This window comes from Armigeres subalbatus, unplaced genomic scaffold (assembly GCF_024139115.2).
Source record: "Armigeres subalbatus isolate Guangzhou_Male unplaced genomic scaffold, GZ_Asu_2 Contig45, whole genome shotgun sequence".
In the NCBI taxonomy this organism is placed as follows: domain Eukaryota; kingdom Metazoa; phylum Arthropoda; class Insecta; order Diptera; family Culicidae; genus Armigeres; species Armigeres subalbatus.
The window spans coordinates 390,950-414,950 of record NW_026943205.1 but is presented as its reverse complement, the minus strand read 5'-3'; positions in this window follow the sequence as shown (position 1 = coordinate 414,950).

Here is a 24,001-nt window from a genome sequence, read left to right as displayed (position 1 = left end):
ATAGATTTTTTTGGAACATACGATCTTTTGAATAACTTGAAATCATTTATATTGTTTTTCTTCACAAAGGTTGACACACCATTCGACGAAGACAATGATAAACATATGCTCTATGCTCTGGATGCAGGTAACATGACTATTTCTTGGGCGGAGATACAGGTTGCTTCCGAAAGCGACGATGAACTTTCGCAGGTTAGATTGGGAATTGAATCAGGTAAATGGGCTCGTGAATTGCGACGTTATGAGTCTGTATCAAAACACTTGCGAACATTGGATCCATTGGTATTTAAGAACAACTTAATCGTGTTACCTGCGAGTCTAAGAAGACGAGCAGTAGACGCCGCTCACCAAGGACATGTAGGCAGCGGTGCAACTAAACGCATTCTCCGGGAATTTTTCTGGTGGCCCAATATGGCAAAAGAAGCGGAGGACTTCGTGTCTAAATGTGAAACTTGTCTAATAATTTCTCGAAAAAATCCTCCGGTTCCTTTGTGCAGCCGTCAGCTCCCAAACGGCCCTTGGGAGATCCTCCAAATAGATTTTTTATCAGTACAAGGGTGCGGTTCTGGTCATCTACTGATGTGCGTGGACACGTATTCCAGGTTCTTGCACGTGGTAGAGATAAAACAAACTGATGCTCGTCATACAAACGCCGCACTTTGCAAAATATTCGTAACATGGGGTCTACCATTGTTGCTTCAGAGTGACAATGGTCCTCCGTTCAGAAGCACAGAATTTGTGGACTATTGGGAAGCAAAAGGTGTTCGAGTTCAAAAGTCCATCCCGCTCAGCGCGCAATCAAACGGAGCGGTTGAACGACAAAACCAAGGCGTCATAAAAGCTTTGGCGGCCGCAAGACATGAGCACAGAAACTGGAGAGAGGTTTTGGAACAATATACATACACACAGAACACGAGGAAACACCATTCACGGCTAGGGGTCACACCTTTTGAACTGCTCGTAGGCTGGCGTCACCGAGGAACTTTCCCAAGCTTATGGGAGCAATCGAAGGTAGTAGATAGGAATCAAGTTGCAGAAGACGATGCCTATTCGAAGCTTGTGAACAAGCATTTTGCCGACAAACATCGTGGAGCAAGGGAAAGCGATATCGTTGTAGGTGATAAGGTTGTAGTGGCAATCGCACAGCGTACAAAAACAGATCCGAAGTTCTCTAGAGAGACATTCTCCGTTTTGACAAGAGAAGGAGCGAAGGTAGTTATTCGAAGCGAAGCAGGGTTGCAAATGTCGCGGAATGTGCAAGATATAAAAAAAAGTTCCGGTAAGGAGTCTCGAGGTAGAGAACGATAGCGACAAGGAGGGTTCAGCAGATGGAGCGGACGATAAAAGGAATAGTGGTTCCAAAGGCACTTCGGAACTTAAAAAGTCCTCGTTTTCAGCAACCGAAAATGTTACCGATAGGCCTAGGAGGATGGTCCGTAAACCAGCCAAACTGGACGACATGGTTTTATATAATATTATCAAGTGAAGAGTAGAGGTAGTGGAAGATGTAGGGAACAGGAAAGAGAATGAAATGAAAAGTATTTTAAAGATTCTAAAAGTGGGAGTTTAAAGAGGAGAGCGGTTGTAGAAGGGTTATGACGTATACATAGACGACTGAAAAGAAACTAATACATACAAAAAGAATAGAGAGAGGTTCGGAAAAAAAAATAAAATAAAGAATAAACGGCAGTCTTGAGATTAGCTTCAACGGCTGTGTTTTCTTGCGGATCAGATATCTGGTCGATTATCCGAACTCAACACTTTGTAGCTAGTAGTTGGTTAATGAAAGAGTTTGAATACGACCGGAAGACACGACAGTAACCTTTTAAAGATGTCCGCTCAAAAAAGCTGAATAAATTCAAACCAATGAATTTGAGTGTGAATTGTCCTTTTTTTAGTAAATTAAGTTATTTATTTATCTCATATATTGTATAGTGTCCTACAGAGTTACCCAAAAATCGGACCACAATACAATAAAGTTTTAAAGCTTAGCAAAGCTGCTAGTTTCAAGTAATCCTTTCAAATTGCGAAAGCTCCATAAAAATGTCCACTTCTTTGTAGCCCTCGTTGTAAGTCTGGCATAAACGAGAAAGAGGTGCAGCTTTTCCCAGGTTTGTCCTTGATCTAGGGGTGTAGAATAGATCCAACTGACGTAGACCATGCGTGGGAAACCAAAACTGGAGGTCACTAGTAATGCTGCAGTGAATAGATCCATGTACAAGTCGATGAAGCGTAGACACATCAAGGACGCCCCGAGTTAATGATGCGATCTGCATGCGACTTATTCTTCTCTGATATGGTTCATCAGGGTAATAGAATTTTCTATACAAAAACGCTTAAATGTATGCTGCACTGCTTCAATAAGTTCTTCATTTCGCGAATAGTCACTGCTATCAAACATTACGGCTCCGGAAATCCCTCGGTGGCCCTAATATGTAATAGCTTAAATTTTAAATAATCCGATTCACACAATGTTGATAATCAAAATCCATGATTGTCAAATAACTTGTTAAATATTATATTTTTCGTAAAAATATATTAAGCTCTTTTAGTGGAATGTATTCAACCGTCTAAGACGAATTAAGTACTCTCCATTTAATTCCACCAATTATTTTCGTCGAGTCGTAAAGTCGAGTCAAGTACGAGACACTGAAGACGACCACACAGTTGTGGTCAAAATACGTATTTGCAAAGATATCGAAAATAATTGGTGGAATTAAATGTAGAGTACTTAATTCGTCTTAGACGGTTGATTATATTTTTGTTTTTCTCTTTTTTCTACTGCCCTCTTGTAACCGGTTACAGAAGTCCTTGAGAAATCGGATTAGCAGTCAAAACTAAAACAAATCCATATAATATGTCAAGTGGAAAAAAGGCAATATTTTTGGCTTGCTCTAGATTATTCCACATATCTCTTACTTGTCATAAGACATATCTCTACCATTGTACCAACCCTAAACTAAATAATTTGTCTTTTGCTTATAGCATAATCCTTGATTTCGGCGCCCCCTAAAGACTGGCGCCCTTGGCGGAGGCCAACCTGGCCAACCGCACGCTACGGCGCTGAGTTTATCTATATGTCGGTTCATTCTTTCGAATTAGGAGAATCAGAAGCTTTTGATCTGCTTGTGCGGACGATATGTGAATAGATTTTATTATTCGGAATGCTGTACTTGTAAACATGCCTCAGAGACGTTTATTTAGGAGTAGGGACACGGCAGGTATTTCCGTCCATCGTCGTAGGGGTTGAAACCAACGAAAGCAACGTAAATTTGCTAGAACTCCACTATAGCAGAACGTTTCTTACGATTTGGTACGTATGAGTTTTACAAAAAAAAGCGTCTCTTTTATTGGTTTTCGAGACTATGACGAACAGACGGAAATACCTGCCGTGTCCCTATCAAATTTTCTGTCGGAATTGAGTGAAAAAAGTAGATCATGTTTGTTTGTTGCTTGAAAGACAAATGTTCAGCATTCAGAGGTCACGTACAGTCGTGATTTATTTAGTAAGCAGAACGATCGGCCGGTCATGACATAATTTGTTCTGCTTTGTGCGGTTAGCAGAACGATCGCCCGATCATCGAAATGTTGTTCTACTTTGTGCGGGTGAGTAAATGAATTAGAAAGTGAAGATACAGTTCGCGTCAGTAAGCAGAACGATCGGCCGGTCATCGAAAATATTGTTCTGCTTTGTGCGGTTAGCAGAGAGATCGGCTGGTCATCGACAATTTTGTTCTGCTTAGTGCGGTCGGTAATTAAAATAATTAGTGTTCGTTCGATATGTTTTGAATTAATCAAATTACACGCTATACACGGCATACCGTTTACCAAAACGAACCCTGCCGCAATACCTACCCCATATATCCAACATCCCAGTGATTTCTCGTGGAAGTGCAGATGACTCGTCGGCTTCTATCAAAGCGAGTATCATGTCAACATAATCCTACCCATTCCTTAATTGACCTGCATTCGGACACGGCCGGCGCTGGTATTGCATATTTTTGGGTCACCAGTTCTTACACATTGAAGATGTTGTTAGTCCCAAACTTCATCTGTTGGTTCTCTGTGTAATTACAGCTGACCTGGCAGTAACGGAGTAGCAACCGTGGGCGGTCAATCATGCTCATGCTCATGCTCATGTCGGTTCATTCTTTCGAATTAGTTTTGATTTAAATTGGATGGCATTCAATAAAACATAATGGTTTGTTGCATGATATATTAACATATAGGTAGTTTATTTTTGCACATCGTTGCATTTGTACAAAGATCTGGTAATATTTTTCCTCAGCATTCAACTTTATAGTATACCGTGCACCATATTTTTCATCTAGGTCAGATGGAACTAAATAAGTTCAGCTTCTGCTGCAAGCTGAACACGAACTATTGAAATTGCGGATTTTTTGTTCCTGAGACCATTTGTATACGATTGAGCTACAGGTTCAAGTTAGCTGATGCCGCATTTTCCGTCTTCTATAGTTGGAACTACAAAGAAATCATAATTTTATTAAAATTGAAAAGTAAAGGCTTATCAGTAGAGCCTGGGTTACTATCAGTAGCTGCGACTGACTGACAGAGCAGACTTCGAGATCAGTGCAGAAATGATAGTTAGTTTCAATCAGTGACATTTGATAGTTCAATGAAATCACATATCAGCCTACGCTGATGATATTGTACCACTCTGCATCTCAGCCGCCTCCATGTCAATTGTGAACCGGCTGCTGTGGTCGACGGAAGATGACCTCTGAGGCAGCGACCACATACCGATATCGGTGGCCCATGACAGTACCCCAATCGAAGTAACTAGACCCCGCTGGTTATATGAACGTGCTGTATGGAGCTGCTTCCAAACCACCATCGAAAATTCCTTGGACGAGTAGTCGTCAAACACAATTATCGACCCAACTAGCGGCATTCTCCGGGAAGCTGAAGAAAGCATCCCTATTTTCTATTTCCATCTTTCGTGGTATTTGAGAGGCTTCAGTAAGCTACCTTACCGGGGTCGCGTCACCTACGTCGCGCTGGTGGGGCTGCCACATTAGGTATAGCTGACGCGATACAGTATTTCGTTGGAACCATCCCTAAATCCACCCCAAACCCGGGACGCTGAGCTCTCCATTGAAGGAGCGGTAATACCAAAACCGTTGTCCAGAAGCGTCGAAAAATGCTGAGAGCTAAGAAAAAAGCTAAAGCTCGGCTTACCCCCGATATTACGGAATTGGCAGTTCTTCGGTCGACATACTACACAGTTAAAAAATCTGAATATTACACGCTATGGAAATATTTGAACTCTTATTTTTGTGTTCAATCGCCTTTAATTTTACATCCAACTTTTAGTTGTACGCAATATTGAATACAAACTTCATAGTAACGAGAACCTGTAATTTTTAAAAGTGATGGAAAAATAAGTCGATTGGAACGGAGCCTTTTTGTTACGTCATATATGCTGTAACATTTTTATACTGTGTAAGAATGCAGGAACCCCCAGACCGTGCGTGAAGCAAAAGAAAAATCGTTAACTACCTTCCTGGACGGTATCTCCAGCGCACAAACGGCAACTGTGAGGACGCATCGGTGCCATACAGGGTAAAACGCGCTCGAAGGGAATGACCCAGTCCATCAATGGCGTACCCCAACGAGACACGGCCTTGGTGGCCGACCATTTTCAGGACAAGTCGGAAAGTATCGGAAAGTATAGTATGTAGGATTATGTCGAAATCAAGAAGTCTATTTCCCGATCTAAACCAGAACATCTCTTGAAGAGCTATTGGTCTTCGATCTCTGCGGGCATTAAACAAAAACGAGCTGGCGTTGAAGAAAGGTCCAGGACATGGAATTAAAACTTGGTGAGAGAATTCCATTATATATATATTTACTAAATTATATTGAAACTATATGATTATATACCATACCCGATTGAAGCGATTTGGATAGGAAGAGTGGAATCGCCAACTTCCTGTTGTTAACATCTCGTGGATAGAGGGCGGTCTCTTCTCCCCATCTATTGGGTCAATCTGGCAAACGAGGGCTAAATTATAATATTGTATGTACGAACTTTCTTCTGGAAGGAGATTCTCTATTCATCCCGTGGATTCGCATAAGTGTCTCTGCTTATGGAACCACCCCACCCATTTTTGGCCCTTCATACAGGAGTCTGATGAAATACAAACAGTAATATAATCATGATCAAATCGTTTGTCAGATATGGCCAGTGCTATCGGCAGGTGCCTTGCTACAATAGATGGTAGTATCATAATCATCATCATCATCATCAAGTCGGAAAGTATCCCGACCTCTTCTGTAAGAATCACTGTCATCCTGGCTCTGTAATATCTGCTTTCCAGATCCCTCCCGACGGCGATCAAGATTTCAACAAACCGTTTTCCATGGATGAGCTGGATTTCGCCCTGCACAAAGGCATTGGCAAATCCGCTGGGATCGACGAAATCGGCCACCCCACGCTGAAGCGCTTACCAGCTTGCGGAAACTTTGCCTTACTGGAAGCCATCAACAACGACTGGATAGCTGGCACTCTGCCTGGGCAGTGGAAATCCAATATGGTGGAACCCATACCAAAAAGTAGTGGATCACCTAGCAAAGCCAGAAGTTATCGACCGATTGCTCTTATTAACGTTTCTGCCAAGGTCATGGAACGAATGGTCAACAGACGTTTGACCGAATTTTTTAAAAACTCAGGTCTCCTGGATGATAGGCAGCATGCTTTTCGCGCTAGGCATGAACAAGGACCTATTTCGCGTCCCTAGGCCAGATCTTGGAAGAGGCTAGGAGCGCCAATCACCACATCGAACAAGCCTCACTTGGCATTTCCAGGGCGTACAATAGAACGAGATTTTGGAGAAGATCAATCTTTGGGGGATCTCTGGGAACCTCCTTTGGCCGATCGCTCCTTCCGAGTGCAACTCGCAGCACTGAGTCTAAGATCGTGAAGGAGGAAACCGGGGTCTCCCAAGGTTCGGTCATTGCGGTAACACTATTCCTGGTAGCAATGGAGAAGCTAATCTTTCCAAACCACACCCCAAAGCGATGAGGAGAAAGCTGCAAGCAGCAATGAGGAAGGTTGCAGATGGGGCAAATCTACCGGGTATGAGATGTCTGCCGCTTGCTTTATGGCCTTGAATTAGCATGCTTAATTTCGAAAACCTTATCCAAAAGCTAGTTCCCCCCTATAACAGAGTGATAAGGATTGCATCCGGCCATCTCTCATCACCTCCGGCCGTGCGTTGAAGCGGGAGTCCTACCCTTCATATATGAGGCTACTGCAGCACTGGGCTCAAAACTGCCGTAATCTGAAAAAGTCATTTTCCAAAAATGGTGTTAACGAGTACTGCTCATCGAGCTCTTTAAAAGAAAAATGGAAAACATGCATGTTGTAAAATGGCGGTTACGTCACTTCTCCAGATTACGGCAGAAAAGCAATAGGATATCTGGAGAAAACACAAGCTAGCAATGATAGATGTAACCTCCTCAAGCGAGCTAATGAAGTTTTACACAAAATATATGAAAAACGCCTCCTCAAGATCACTGGCCTTCACCGTGTAGGGCCGAACAGCTGGCGGAGCAATATACACCCCAAGTCGACCAGCACCTTAAAAGAAATTTCAAAAAAGGCCCAAACACGACAGAAGCCGTGGCCCCGGGCTTCCACAAATCTTATGTATCAAAACCAACCTGGTTTTGTACATTTCGGGATCCCCACAAACTGTCAGCCCCCAGGGCCCTCTTCCGGCTAAATCCGGCCCTGCTACAAATAATTACATATTGCTGTCATCTTGAAGAATGAAGAATTCAGTAAAACTGAACTGTCCAATAACGGGCAAGATCTGTTGATTGCAGAAGCCTCAACAACTGCTTGCACACGCTCCAATCTTGGTTTTGACAAAGCATATAGGTAAGAAAGCTCGGATAGTTGGATGGCTGGTTTGAGAGCGAATTTATCATTTGCAGTATTTTGAAGATATAATTGAACACTTACAGTGATTATAGACAAATTGTGCATTTAGTCCAAAAGCATAGGGCTGATGAACTGGTAGCGACGAGATTCATACGGGAAAATAAAATAAATATACAGCACTACACGGTGTTATCTGTCACAAAATCGAGCTTGTCGCTGGCTTCTGGCAATGTGTTGGTGTCAAACTCAAATTTTTCTTTGACAGTTATGATGTCGGAAGTAAGTTCGAAAGTTAAACGTTGGAAGTCGGGAAACACTTTAGTGCTTGCGACACAATACTTGATGATGTTTACTTGAGAAATGGGATATAACGTAAATTAATCGATGCTACTGATGTCGATTTAACATTAATCTCCATTTAACTCTGATTCTATCAGTGGCCCTTTATAGACATGAAGCATTGACGTTAAAAGAAGCGGAGAGCTTTCTGGATTTTCGAGCGAAAAGTGCTGCGTACAATAATTGTAGGGAAACTAGAAAATGATGGAAGTGGCCAAAGATCGTTAGGCCGAATGGTCACTAGGCCGAACGGTCATTTGGCCGAATAACCGTTAGGCCGAAGAAGAAAAAATAGGCAAAAAATGAGAAATCAGAAGTTCTTCCCTCCCTTCAACATTGCTTCCTTCTCTCTTCTTGCTTCTCTCATCTTCTTCTTCCTTCTTTCTTCTTGTACTTCCTGTCTTTCTTTTTTATTTTTACTGCTTTTTTACCCCTTCTTCTTCTACTTTCTTCTTCCTTTTTCCTTCTTCATTCTTCCTTCTTCATTTTTCATTCTACCATCTTCTTTCTCCTAACTTCTTTCTTCCTTTTTCTATTTTATTTTCTTCCTTTTGCCTTCTTCCAACTTCCTTCTTTCTCGTTTCCTTTTTTTCTTTCTCCTTCTTCCTTTTGTTCGTCCTTCTTTCTTTCTTTCTCCTTTTCCCTTTTACTTCGGCCTTCCTCTTTTTCCGTTTCCTCTTCCCTCCTTCTGTCTTATTTCTTTTTCCTTCTTCCTTCTTCCTGCTTCCATCTTCCTTCGTCCTTCTCCGTTTTTTCTTCTTCCTTCTTCCGTCTTCATTATCCTATCTTCTTACTCCCAGCTTCCTTCTCCCTTCTTTCTTCTTTCATCTTCTTTTTTCGCCTTTCTTCTTCCTTCTTCCTTCTTTCTTTCTTCTTCTTTTTTTCTTCTTTCTTCTTCTTTTTTCCTTCTTCCTTCTTCTTTCCTCCTTCTTCTGACTTCCTTCTTCCTTTTTTCTTCTTCTATCTTTCCTTCTTCCTTCTTCCTTTTTCCACCTTCCTCTTTCCTTCTTCCTTCTTCCATCTTTCTTCTTCCTTATTCCTTATTCTTCTTCCTTATTCCTTTTTACTTTTTTTTCTTCGTCTTCTTTCTTTTAATTTTTTCCTTTCCTCCTTTCTGTTTCTTTTTTCTTATTTATTCCTTTTTTGTACTTACTTCTTCTTTTTCTTTCTTCCTCCTTCTTCCTTCTTCCTCCTTCTTTCATTCGTTCATTCTTCTCCCTTCTTCCTTCTTCCTTCTTTTTTATCCTGCTCATCCTCCTTCCATCTGTCTTTTTTATTCTTCCTTCTTCCTTCTTTATTCTTTCTCACTTCGCACTACTCACTTCTCACTCCCCACTTCTCATTCATCCTAATGGCCATTCGGCCTAATGACCTTGGTGTGTGGCGCAGACGCATGAATCATGAGCTGTATCAAGTTTAGAAGGAAAATATTGTGAAGCATATAAAATACGGCACACTTTAATGGGAATGTCAGAAGAAAGAATAGCGAAAACAATATTCAACAGAGAACCAGATAATGACCGGCGACTTCGTGGAAGGCCACGAACACGCTGGCTGCACGCGGTAGCATCGGACCTGGGACCCTGAACGTTCGGGGAAACTGGAGGAACATCACCCAAGACCGACGATTATGGAGCTCTACAATACGCCAGGCATAGGTGTATCGACGCTGTAGCCAACCAGGTATCCAAGAAGGTACAAGCTGTGATGGTTTTGTACCACCACGACTTCTGCATTGTGGTGTGCTAAAACAAGCTTCCTTAAACTTTTAGTGCAACTACTTCCAGAGTTTCAGTAGCAATCTCGAGCATTATATTTCCACATTGGACGGGAGATTCAAACGTAATAGCAAGAATCGCATATTTGGAGTGCCATCCTAACCTGGAGCGTTATTTCGTTTAAGTTCTTTTATAGCGATCAACTCGTCGCACACTGGGGATTTTCAAAAGCAAAAGGCTCGAAATTCAATTACTCCAGCTGACGCTGCAAAATTTCCAGAAAGTACATGTTTCCTGAAGGAAAAAAGTGCGATAAATCGATTGCGCGGGGTTTCGTGCTGGGCAGACTACTTTAAAGTGCCCATTTTGCCCCAATTCCCCTAAAAATCACAATATTTCTACTATGCCTCAGACTGACGCTGATATTTCTTCAATAAATATATGTTTCCTGAAGGGAAAAAGTGCGATGAATCGTTTGCGTAGGGTTTCGTGATGGGCAGACCCTTTTAAAGTGACCATTTTGCCCCAATTTCCCGGAAATCACAAGTTTTTTGCTATGCCTCGAGCTGACGCTGATATTTCTTCAATAACTATAAGTTTCCTGAGGAGAAAAAGTGCGACAAATCGATTGCGCGGGGTTTCATGCTGGGTAGACCACTTTAAAGTGACAATTTTACCCCAATTCCCCTGAAACCACACATTTTCTGCTATTCCTCGAGCTGACGCTGATATTTCTTCGATAAATATATGTTTCCTGAAGGGTAAAAAAGCGATGAATCAATTTCGCGGGGTTTCGTGCCGGACAGACCACTTTGAAATGACAATTTTGCCCCAAATTCCCCTAAAATCACAATATTTCTGCTATGCCTCGAGCTGCCGCTGATATTTCTTCAACAATTTTAATTTTGCTGAAAGGAAAAAGTACGATTAATCGATTGCGCGGGGTTTCATGTTGGGCAGATCACTGTAAAGTGACCATTTCACCCCAATTCCCCCAAATTCACAATATATACAATTGATGCCAGATATATTGTGATTTTAGGGGAATTGAGTCAAAATGGGCACTTTAAAGTGGTCTGACCAGCACGAAACCCCGCGAAATTGATTCATCGCACTTTATCCCTTCAGGAAACATATTTTAATTGAAGAAATATCAGCGTCAGCTTAAAGCTTTACAGAAATATTGTGATTTCTGGGGAATTGGTTCAAAATGGTCACTTGAAGTGGTCTGCCCAGCATGAAACACCGCGCAATCGATTAATCGTACTTTTTCCTTTCAGCAAACTTCAAATTATTGAAGAAATATTTGCGTCAGCTCGAGGCATTACAGAAATATTGTAATTTAAGGGGAATTGAGTCAAAATGGTAACTTTAAAATAGTCTGACCCGCACGAAACCCCACGGAATCGACGCACTTTTTACTTTTAGGAAACTTATAATTATTGAAGAAATATCAGCGTCAGCTCGAGGCATAGCAAAACATTTGTGATTTCAAGGGAATTGGGGCAAAATGGTCATTTTAAAAGGGTCTGCTCGTCACGAAACCCCACGCAAACGATTCATCGCACTTTTTCCCTTCTGGAAACATATTTTAATTGAAGATATATCAGCGTAAGCTCGAGGCATTACAGAAATATGGTGATTTTAGGGGAATTGGGGCAAAATGGGCACTTTAAAGTAGTCTGCCCAGCACGAAACCACGCGCAATCGATTCATCGCACTTTTATCTTCATGTAACCTATAATTATTGAAGAAATATCAGCGTCAGCTCGAGGCATAGCAAAAATTTTGTGATTTCAGGGGAATTGTAATATTGAAATATTGTGATTTTTATGGGAATTGGGGCAAAATGGGCACTTTAAAGTAGTCTGCCCAGCACGAAACCCCGCGCAATCGATTCATCGCACTTTTTTCCTTCAGGAAACATGTACTTTCTGGAAATTTTGCAGCGTCAGCTGAAGTAATTGAATTTCGAGCCTTTTGCTTCTGAAAATCCCCAGTGTGCGTCGTTTGTCACTGGCGGTGCCATATCGCCAAAATCATACGATGGGCAGGCGAGTCCGATGATTTTTTATGTGGGGTTAAAACAATGAGTAATATATCTGGGACAATATTTTGACTATCCTGACTTACATCTCCGGGAATTTCTCAGGATACGGGCAATTACTGTATCCCGCCCGTAAGTTCAGATGGCTACCGGCAGTGATGTGATACATATTGCACAACATAGCCAAATCAGTTTTCAACTCATTAACCGACTATTGTGGTTAATTTACCTGTGTTACTTGCATATCTGGATCCTCCTAAATGCTGCACAAGCCTGTCCACCGGTGGGGTGTCTGTGGGCTGCGGCTGGGGACTGACAGGTGCAAGCCTTCGGCTCTATACCTACGGAATAGTGGGCTGGTGAGTTGACATCTGGGAAAGAGCGACCTACACAGCTCTGGTCTTTACAAGAGGAAACTGAAGTTGTCAGGGGCCGAAAAGAAGGCCCAGGCGAACGAGGGTAGCAAGAAGTCTAGGGTAGGCGCCAATCGCTCCAGGGGCGATGCCCTAGTCATCAAGACGGATGAGGCTAAGTACTCGGACGTCTTGAAGGCGATCAGGAGTGACGTCAAGCTCGGTGAACTCGGCGCCGACATACGTCGAATAAGACGTACCCGGATGGGCGAGATGATCTTCGAGCTGAAGCGGGGCGTCTCGCTAAAGGGCGCCGCCTACAAGAAGCTGGCGGAGGAAGATCTAGGCGAGACGGTCAAGGTGAGGGCACTCACGACGGAGGTGAATCTAAGGGTTAAAGACCTGGACGAGATCACCGAAGTCGAAGAGCTCATCACGGCACTGCGGCGACAGTGTGCAGGGGAGGCGCCCACCGCAGCCGTTCTGCTACGGTAAGGTCCGGCAGGGACACAGGTAGCATTGGTTCGGCTATTCGCAGCGGATGCCTCCAAGGTAGTCAAGTTAGGGAGCGTCAAGGTGGGATGGTCGGTGTGCCCTGAGGGCATATACGAGCAACCCGAAGTTTGCTTCATGTGCCTGGAACCGAGGCACAAGCAATGGGACTGCAAAAGCCCTGACAGAAGCAAGCTCTGTCGACGCTGCGGATTGGAGGGACATAAGGCACAATGCTGCACGAACCCTCCCAATTGTTTGATTTGTTCTAGCCAAGCTGTGAACAGCAAGCACCCCATGGGTTCGATTTGTCCGGCGTTTAAGCGTGCTGCAAATTCACAGTGCAGGTAACGCAGCTGGCTTGCTCGGCCTCGCCCGAGTGTTTGGTGTGCGCAGGTTTAGAGGAAACGGCGGAACACGTGTTGTTCGTGAGCCCACGTTTTCGCGCAATGCGTGACCACATGCTTGCCACATGTGGTCTGGACACTACCCCGGACAACCTAGTTCGGAGGATGTGTAAAGATGAAGTTGGCTGGAACGCCGTTTTATCGGCTATCGTCCAAATCGTCTCGGAGCTACACAGAAGGTGGCGCGTGGACTCAAGGATGGCTAGTTCAGGCGCAAACAAGAGGTGGTCCAAGGGTTCGGAGTCGGCTTCATGGGTCATACCGCCCGATCAGGAATACATAACAAAATTATAACTTAATTCTATCAATGGTTTTTATTTAAAACAACGTGTGTTATAATTAGATAATACGATAAAAATGTGTCTTCGGCCAGTTTTATTTCATATCAAAATTATAACAACATTAGTTATGTATATTTACACAAAATAATTGCCTACATTTTTTGATATTGGAAAAAAACGGAGGTAATCACCTCCAGTATAACTTAAATCAATGTTCGATGTTAATAGCTAGTACAAAGTTAATTGCCTACATTATGGATGGAAATCCGTTGTAGCGTTGTAGCGTACCACATTTATATACGTAATGTAGGCAATTACCATGAAAGTAGATTTTTGTACCTCATAATCATATCAACGGTTGTTATAATGTTGAAATGAAGGTAACAACCTCTGATATAATTATGTTACGGCTAGAGGGAATTTTGATATAATTTTTGTTATTTTAACAACTAACCAGCCAATTTTATAACACATCTTGTTACATTATTTTTCTGAAATAAATAACTCCCCTTGTTATAATTTTGTTATGCATTCTTGATCGGGCGGTGGTCATGCCCTGTGGTCAAACTCGATCCTTTTATCGAACAAGTGGTCGCGCGAAGAACAACATGGTATCGTCGCTTTCGCGGTGTCATCGTCAAGGCTGGGGTAGGCGTAGGCACCGCATCAGCAAGCCCCTTTGTGTGTTGGCGAACAGACCCTATCGCAGAGAGGTCAATTTGGGGTGCACGCGGCATCATCATTCTTGATACCAGTCGTGCAGAGGGAAGCAGGCGCGAGGTCTATCCTTCCCACCTTCCGAGGACATAGGGCGTGGTAAGGCCACCTGGACAGCCGGCAATGCGCTGACACGATACCATAGTGTTCTTATAAAAAAGCGAGTCACGATGTTCGATGCTGCAAGGACACGCAGCTAACCTTGAGGGTGCGTCGTGCACTGGCCCCCCTTTAAAGCATTACTTACTGGTTGTGCCGAAGGGACTATGGGCTTGGCGGCAATGGAAACGGTTTAACGGGTCGGGGATGTAGTCCTGCCTCCCTCGTTTGCTGTCGGAGGTGATCCCTAGCCCCGCACTTCCTGGACAACCCAGGATGTATATTGCGCAGATTCCTCCTCCATTGCTTAGAAAGAAAAAAAAAAAAGAACACCTACGGAATAGCTTATCACGAACGGATCCCTTACAGTCATATAATAACCCGCCCACCATCAGTTTAGCCTTATCAATACCCTTCTTGGTTTCAGCCAGATATATTCTATCTTTTATATCAATCACGTCCATTTTGCTATCTAATCGAGATTTGATACACAGGCTGTCCTAGTAGCCTTACTTTTCAGAGGTACTGGATTCCTCTTAACTTTCTTAGGGGCTGTCCATATACAACGTGGACAGGCTTTGATCAATTTCAGATACCCTGGCCATCCCCCAGCGTATTTATTACACACATCACTCCATGTATTACACATGTATATACGATAAGTAGAATACTTTCTTCGGGTATTTGGTGGACTAAACCCTCTAACGTAACTCAAACACGCCCATGAACTATTCAAGCCTTGGAAAACCTTCGAACGCACTTGTATGTATGTTACCAGGTTTTTTGAACTAGTTACAAACTAATCATGCGGGAAAATTGCGTACCGTTTACGCTTCTACAAGCCGTTGATTGGCGCCACGAAGTTATATCGGAAAAGGATAAATATTTTCCACAAAATTACAGCTTTGTGGGTCGGTATGATGTCTACCTGACACGCAACTGCGGTTCATCGATTTCAAGCGCTGACTACTTGCTGGAATATATGCAGCGAGCGAGGGGCAAAATTAAAATAGAATCTCAATGGCAAAAGCTTCCCCTGAACTACGCCGCAACTACGGCTCGATAGGCTGGCATGGAATGCATTCGAAATACCGCACTAATTAATCCATATTTTTCCCATTATATCGACATATTCCCACCGAGCGGCCGGTGCTGCGCGGCAACGATAATGCCGTCAATTATCCAATGAACCGAGGTAGAACCGAACACAAGGGCGAACACCGCGTGGAGGTAGGCCAATCTTTCTAATCGCATCTCGAGTCAAGTGGAGTGTAAACAAAAACCAGAACTCAGCAGCACACAAGCACTTTTGGCCCGCTGTTGTTGCTGGCGAAAAACTCGACTGTCTGGAATCAGGTCCGTTAAAAATAACCTCGGCTGTCTGCTCTTGCTGCGTGAAATTTTCTCCTGATCTGTTTGACGAAGACGATTTTGAGGGGCGATTACGGGGGCACACAACAAACGCAGGGTGCATAATTGCCTTATTATCCCGATCGCGACGTGTGTGTTGTTTATGGTTCGTGTATACTTATTTAATGAGACAACGAAAGAAATGTAGACTCATGATAAGAAAAATAACCACAGGATCTGCGACATGCATCATTGGGACAATTTCTTGTAAAATGCCTCTTATTTTATTTGACAGAATCTGATGCAAAAGGTGGCTTTAACTTGTAATTACTGACTATGCGAATTGATTTTACTGGTCATGGTCATATTTGATACTTATTGCGTGATTGGATTCTTCTCTGGTGCTGACGCTGTATTAATTAATCACTTCATACATTTAATGGCTGAGACCATCGGCTAGGTGTAATTGCGCTCGCTCAAACTCGTCAAACGTCGTGAAAATTATGTTTCGGTCTTAATCGCATGCCCCGACAAATTATCACATTTTCACCTATTTGTACCAAGAATACAGAATTACGTTACCATAAAGTTTAATGGATTCCTATTTCTCTCTCAGCAGATTAGATATAATAGCTGTCAAAAATTGCTCGAGCATCAATTTAAATACAAATTAACAGAAATTATGCCAAAGACCCCTTCTCTGCCGCAATAAAAGTAACCCCAATTTGTGTCGGCGGCCGGCCGGTAGACCGATGATCCTCCCAAAAGCCCCGTGCATCCCATAAAAGCTTAAGTACAATCCAACAGCAGCAGCAGCACCGAACATAGACATTAAAGACGCGTAAAGATTAGAGGCACAAAAGCGACAAATAGCTAAATTTGTATTAATATCTACACGGTCCTTGGTGTCGGACGAATCCAGCAGGACTATCAGTGGAAGAAGGATTGGTGGTGAGGTGGTGCTAACGGCAATAAAATCCGACGAAATTATACAAACAGAACAAGGTGGGAGTGTGGCCGAAATGCACAGCGGGGATGATGCATTGACTTTTGGAAGTGACTTGACTTTTGAAGTGCCGAATTTCAAGCTGATGTGGTGGCTATAATCCAAACAGAAAATACAGAAATTTAGATTAAAAGGCTAAAAGTTCCCGAAAATCGCCCCACTGTGCACGGTGGATGGGCGCGGGGTGGCTGAGCGCGCAATAAGTGCAAAACCATAAAGTCGGGTGGCTGCGGATTCACCCCTCTCGCCGATAAAAACACAGAGTAACAGAAACGAACGACTACACGCACAAGAAGTAAAAAGAAACACACAAACGGTTGTTGGCCGTGGAAAACGCGAATGGATTCGAATTACTCACCCCAGGTGAAGTCTGCTTTTCATGTAACGCGCTCTGAGCGTTGATAGCGTTTTCTGGACTGAAATACGTCAAAAACGCACAGCCTGAAACGAAAGGAAAGAGGAGTAAAGTTACGATCTGTGTTCGAACAAATGATTATAATGGGCAGGGGTGAGATACGAACGAATGGGGGTGGGTGGTTTTTGCGTTCCTGTTCCTCCCCTCTTTCTTCGCAGAGCACACACACCTGCTGATGGCAGTTCGGCTGTGAAGGATGATAATGAAGAAAGAAATAAAAGAGTGAATTTTTACTAACGTCTGATTATGTGTTTCAATTAAATCCGAAAAAATATGCTTCTTTTTATGGCTCTGATGTTTTTACAAACATTCCTTTCTATGTTGATATTGCACAAGTATGATGTGTTTGGCAAATATGTTTTGAAAAATGCTTTGGTCATAACTTGGGAAAAGCGCTGGAGGGTTAGACTTTCCATCTTCCACCGCTTTTGAAATGTGTTAGAACCAGAATGTCTGCACCGAAAGTGATTGGGGTAAGCGTGCATAAATCTCCCGTATCTAAACTTCCGAGAAATTTACAGTGCTCAACTATATGGTCGGGATTCACCTTAACATCACTAGATGTCTTTTTGATTGTTCACCTTCATTTCATTTATTTAGTTTACATATAATCAGATAACACTGAATCAACAATTTGACGCCATAATACACAGATCCTCGAATGCGCCCCACGCTCGCCAAGTCGTTTTGTACCTGGTCAACCCACCTCGCTCGTTGCGCTCCACGCCGTCTCATACCTGTCGGATTGGAAGCGAACTCCATCGTGCATTGCTAACTCCATGCTGTCTGGCATTCTTGCAACATGGCCTGCCCATCGTACCCTTCCGGCTTTAGCTACCTTTTAGATACTGGGTTCGCCGTAGAGCTGGGCAAGCTCGTGGTTCATTCTTTGCCGCTACACACCACTACACATGGTCCTAAACAACCGTCTCTGTCGAATGTACCTTCATTTATTCAGCAGTGTCGTTTGCCGGGTCAGCTAGTTTTCATGTAAATTTAGAACGCGATGCGGAAACCGAGGACGCAAGCAATCGAGCCCATATTTCGCACAGTTGATAGGGGTCCCAAAACGATTCAGAACAACCTTATTTCGTTTTCTACTTGAACACTTCTTCAGTGTTTTGTTAGCGACAGTCGTGATTATATTGGAAGTAGGGGAACGGTTCGGCACTTCATCCCATAGCTCCTATTTCCATCACATCAAAAACATTGCTGAAAAGGAATTTGGTTTGTTTCTTATTTTTGTGATTTTTTCTCCAGTGAGCACGCGTGTTAGCAGAAAGAAGCGATGAGATTGGTGCTGTATTTCTTTGTTTTGCAATGAGATGAATATATGTTCAGTGAGATGGAAAACGGAACAGTTCCCCTATATGGAATAGTGAAGTTTTTTAACTCAGGAATAAGAAGGAAAGAGGAAGGATGAATAAAGAAGGGAAAAGAAAAACCCAGATTGATCCAGTGATTGTGCCTTTATTGTGCAATCAAACAATAAAATGCATTATCGAAAAATTCGTTGAAATGCTGAATAATGTGTGATATTAATTTTAAAATCACTAAGTAAAGTATTATTAGCGTGCGCGTGTTATGCGAGCTTTTTTTATTATACCAGAAAACTGCAGAAACGTTATGGTTTTATGCGTCGTAACTTGCGTGCAATCAAAGCTTGCGTTTCAATTGTTGTACTAAAGTCGTGCAGTAAATCGAGTAGAAGAGCTTGCATGGGTTGATACTTCAAGGCATTTTATGGCATGCTATAACTTAATTACTATGTTTCATAACTATTTTAATATTTTTTTTTGGAATGCGCGATCGTCATGAAATTCAACAGAGATCAACTGCGCTTTATTCTCTATCGAATGTAACTTTGCGAGAGAATCGGTTAAGAATTACTATGTGAAAAATTGGCTAATGTTTTTTATGGCACATGTGCACACATACACACACATACACACGGACAGACATTTACTCAGTTCGTCGAGCTGAGTCGATTGGCATATAACACTATGAGCCTTCTATAAAAAGTTCGATATTGGAGTGAAATGATAGCCTTTCGGTACAACTTTGTTGAACGAGAAAGGCAAAAAGATGAAAAGAAGAAGTTATGGGCATTGTTGAATACGTATACAAGCTTCAAGTGACCAAAAATCTAGTGTTAACTCTGAACTCAAAAACCATCTTACCATGTCCGTTGATTTTCACTAATATGTTATGGATATGGTTGAATACAGATCCAAGCTTGGAGTGACGAATAAAGCTAGCATGGTAACTGTACATTGGAAGTTCTGGACTCAAGAATTGTTTGGATGATCTAGCGCATCCTAAACAAATATTTTTGGCAGCAAAATAAAATTTCCATGAGGAATTAGAAATATTCCATAAAAAATTAGTAATCGCCAATAAAGAAATCAGGGTATAAGCAATAAATAGATATTCCTTGTAGCACACATGTTCCAGGTCGGTTGCCGTAACCGATAAACGACCGAATTTGGTTACAATCGAGTTGCTGTAACCTGCGCATCTCCTTTTGATAGCTCTTCCGTATGACAGTTTGCATGGTTGGCTCATTTTGAGTCGAGATGCGCAATGCCACCCCAGAATAGATAGAAATGCGCTACTTGGGATGAAATTTCCACAAATAATGCAAAATTTCCATTAACAATAGAGATTTTTCCACAAAACAACAATAAACTAGCACTTTAAAAAGCGAAAATTACAATTATAAAAGTAGAATTTTCCATAAAGAAATCAAAATATTCCACGGAGAGAAGTTAGCTAAGATCTCTAGCTTTCCAATGGGGATTATATCGCTGCATAATATTGATAAGAAAAAAAGTTATGAGCGACATACGCAACTAGGCCCACAACCGGGTACACTCTCTAACTAAATATTAACAGTTTTCTGAATTTTATTCGTTAGTTTTATATAAGAAAATGTTGACACTGGGGTTGCTTTTAACGCAGTGTTCACGTAGCGCGTTTTTACGCAGGAGTACGCAATATTTCTCACGCGGATTTTGAAATTCACGTGGAACGCATTTTTCGAATTCTACGTGAATTTCATGAAAAAGTCGTTCTTCAAAAAGGTCGGAAAAGTTGATAAAGACGTTTCTACGTGGATTTTGGGATTCGTGTGTTTTTTTTTGGCGTATGACTACGTCTGTGTTTTCATGTCGGGGTACACTTTGTGATTGCGAAAATAAAAGACCGTCGCGAAAATATGATACACTTTAAACGCCAATATTTCAGCCGTTTCTCGATGGATTTTAATTTTTTTAGGTCCATTCGATCACAGAAGAGTTAACGCTTCTTTGTATTGTTCAACAAATACTGATTATCGATAACTGTTAAAAAGTTTAGAAATAGGTAAACCAACCAATCCTATCGGCACGAGCAGAAATGATTGGTTCTGAAATTTTTACTAGATTTGAAAAGAACGGTTTCAACAGTATAATGATGAGCTTGAGCTTGAGCTTGAGCTTGATTGACTGCTCGTAGTTGCTACTCCATTATGACCAGATCAGCTGTTCTTGCACAGGGAACCAACAGATGTTTGCTTGGGACTAGCACACATCTTCAATGTACAAGAACTGGTGATCTCATTTGTTAGGTCATACTGGCGCCTGCCATGTCAGAATGCAAGTCAATGTAGGGAAGGGGGAGGAAATGATGATGCAATCACTCGCCCACTGCAAGCCGAATATACCTCTGCACTTGCCACGAGTTCATGCGGAATTTGTTGGAATTTCTGGGTTAGGTTGGAGAGGCAGAGGTCCGTCTTGGTTCACGAGCTGCCAATGTGATAGATAGGAGAAGGTAACTGATGGAATTTCTAATTGGATGTAGGAAACGAGCTCTATAAGTTCATTTCCAATTCTAGCAGATTACTGTTAGAATACTCAAATTAAAGGTATAGGAATAGTAATGGAAACGGTATGGAAGTCCATTTCCAGTTCTAGCGATTGCTAGAACATGAGAAATAAAGAGAAAGATACAAAGTAGGAGAATGGAACGGACCTGGGATTGAATTCACGACCTCCTGCGTATGAGGCAGAAGCAGTAGCCATATGACTACCAAGCCCGCTTCGAAACATGAGAGATCACACACTGAACTGATTATTTTTATTACCGGCCACGAAATGCAGAACACAATATTTCGTCCGACCACGCGATCGTTCTGCTGTCCGAAACAAGAGAGATCACGCACTGAACTGATTATTTTTATTACCGGCCGCGCAATGCAGAACACAATAATTCGGCCGACCACGCGATCGTTCTGCCGTCCGAAACATGAGAGATCACGCACTGAACTGATTATTTTTATTACCGGCCGCGCAATGCAGAACACAATATTTCGTCCGACCACGCGATCGTTCTGCCGTCCGAAACATGAGAGATCACGCACTGAACTGATTATTTTTATTACCGGCCGCGCAATGCAGAACACAATAATTCGGCCGACCGCGCGATCGTTCTGCTGTCCGAAACATGAGAGATCACGCACTGAACTGATTATTTTTATTACCGGCCGCGCAATGCAGAACACAATAATTCGGCCGACCGCGCGATCGTTCTGCTGTCCGAAACATGAGAGATCACGCACTGAACTCGGTTTCAACAGTATAATGATGATCATCAAAAGTTTCATTAATACTGGAAAATTGATGCAGAGCTTCGAAATCGATTGATATATAAATCTCGAAAATCCATCGTAAGATAACGGCGTCATTACCGGTCAAAATCTTACATAATTTCGAACCGTCATAATAATACATAATTGGGAACCGTCAATTTTGACATTTTCATTTTACACCCTGTATCCGAGCCTCCTCCCCCTTGATCGTAGATTACGTCGAAAGTGTTTGGTCGCATATCCTTGGGTGAAACGTGGTTAGTTTTGCACATCAACCGATTATGGGAGAACAGTGCATAATGCACCCCTGGGGCAAAATGTCCTCACTCATGAAATCACTCATATAAGATTTATGAACGAATATTACCATTACAATTCATAATTAGTTATTTATTATTGAGCTACATTTGAAAAAGTGAGGAAAAGCCCTTCATATTCACTCAAATTTAACGATTTGTGATTATTTCACCTTATCCGTAACATTGTTGTTCAATCAATTAAGAAAAAACAAACAACCATGCGTTCACCATTATTTTACATGCAATTGGGTCATTTTGCACCACCATCGAGGCGTTTTGCCCCAGGTCTATTTTTAAAACACATTTTAAATGCGTTATAAAACCACAAAACTTTGTTGTTTTGAATCATTGTGAAATGTAGCTGGTTTTGTAAGTTTGGCATCTACACGTTAAAATGGTACGGTATTCTTGTTTATATTGGTGAAAACAAACAACGCGATGCTTTTTGGTTAGTTGTCAACATCATTCCGATCTAGGCGTCAAGCTATTTATTATCGTAGGTGACTGCAGTGCTACGGTGCACATGTGCTACGGAATACTGAAGCTAGAAAAGTAAAAATAATATCGTTCGATTTTTGAAAAGTATCATTGGAACGTTTTTGTTGTAAGACATCTACACATCTTCTTTTTATTGGTATTACATCCCCCACTGGAATATTTCCGCCTCGCTGCTTAGTGTTCATTCAGCACATCCACAGTTATTAACCGCGATGTTTCTAAGCCATGTTACAATTTTTGCATTCGCTTTTCATGAAGCTAACACGATGATACTTTCATGCCCAGGAAAGTCGAGACAATTTCTAAACCGAAAATTGCCTATACCGGTACCGGGAATCAATCCCAGCCACCCTCAGCATGGTGTTGCCGAGTATCGTACCGGTAGGCTAAGGAGGGCCCGTACACATCTACACATAAAAGATGAAAAGCCAGAAGCTCGCCAAGCACGGCTATCATTTTTCTCTTCCAATGTAATACATTAGAAAGGTCAAAGAACGGTCGATTTCCCAATCGGAGCCAATTGGAACGGAAAACTCACCACCCTTCTTACCTCGAAATCGGCGCAAAGCCGAGTCTAACTTCTTCGACCAAATCAACCAACTAACGAAGCACCCCACAATTCACATAAAAAAACCCAACGAAATGGCAAAATTGCTAACCAATAAAACCAACCAGTCAGCGCTGAAACGGCCGCCGCCATGAAACCGGAGAATGATGCTAATTGATTGTGAAACGAAAATTGGCTTGTCTGACACGAAAAATTATGGGCTCGTATACTTACCGGCACCGGTTCACCGAGAATATTGTCATTTTATTGATGGGGATTGACGTTTATTTTTGCTTAGAAGCGGAGCAGCCCTGAATTGGTTGTGATTAGTTGTTATTGCTAAGTAAGTTAACGAAGTGGAAGTAGCTAACGTCCCTGTTGTGATGTATGCGAATACAAAATAAATCGTAGGGTCGGCGTAACAGAAAAGAATTATGTTCAACTGTCCTGCAACACATTGGTCAAGAGCCATTTGGTGAATTGACGGAGCAGCACTACATCCGAATTATCGTTTTCCTTCTCATCAAAAATGTAGTCCTGGACGGGACGAAATAACCAAAAACTGCTCGACGGTCCTGTCTATAGGAGATGAGTGACAAGACAAGTTGGAAAAGCCAAACGACAACGATTGTTGTTGTTGGAATGATGAAAAACACCTCTTAGTTTGATCATGATGGCGACAATGCCATTGTTATCTGATGGATGTATAGCGAGTTTCTCCAGTGGGTAGACGAGTGCGCCACCATCATCGCCGGTCACAGTTTTTGGAATTGCATTGTTGCATTTGGACAATTTTTCATCTTTCCCCGTCAAATTAATCAATTCTTTGTATATATAAACACAGCTAATTCTAAGACGAATCGATTAGTGAGAAAATCTTGCAAATCGGTCAAC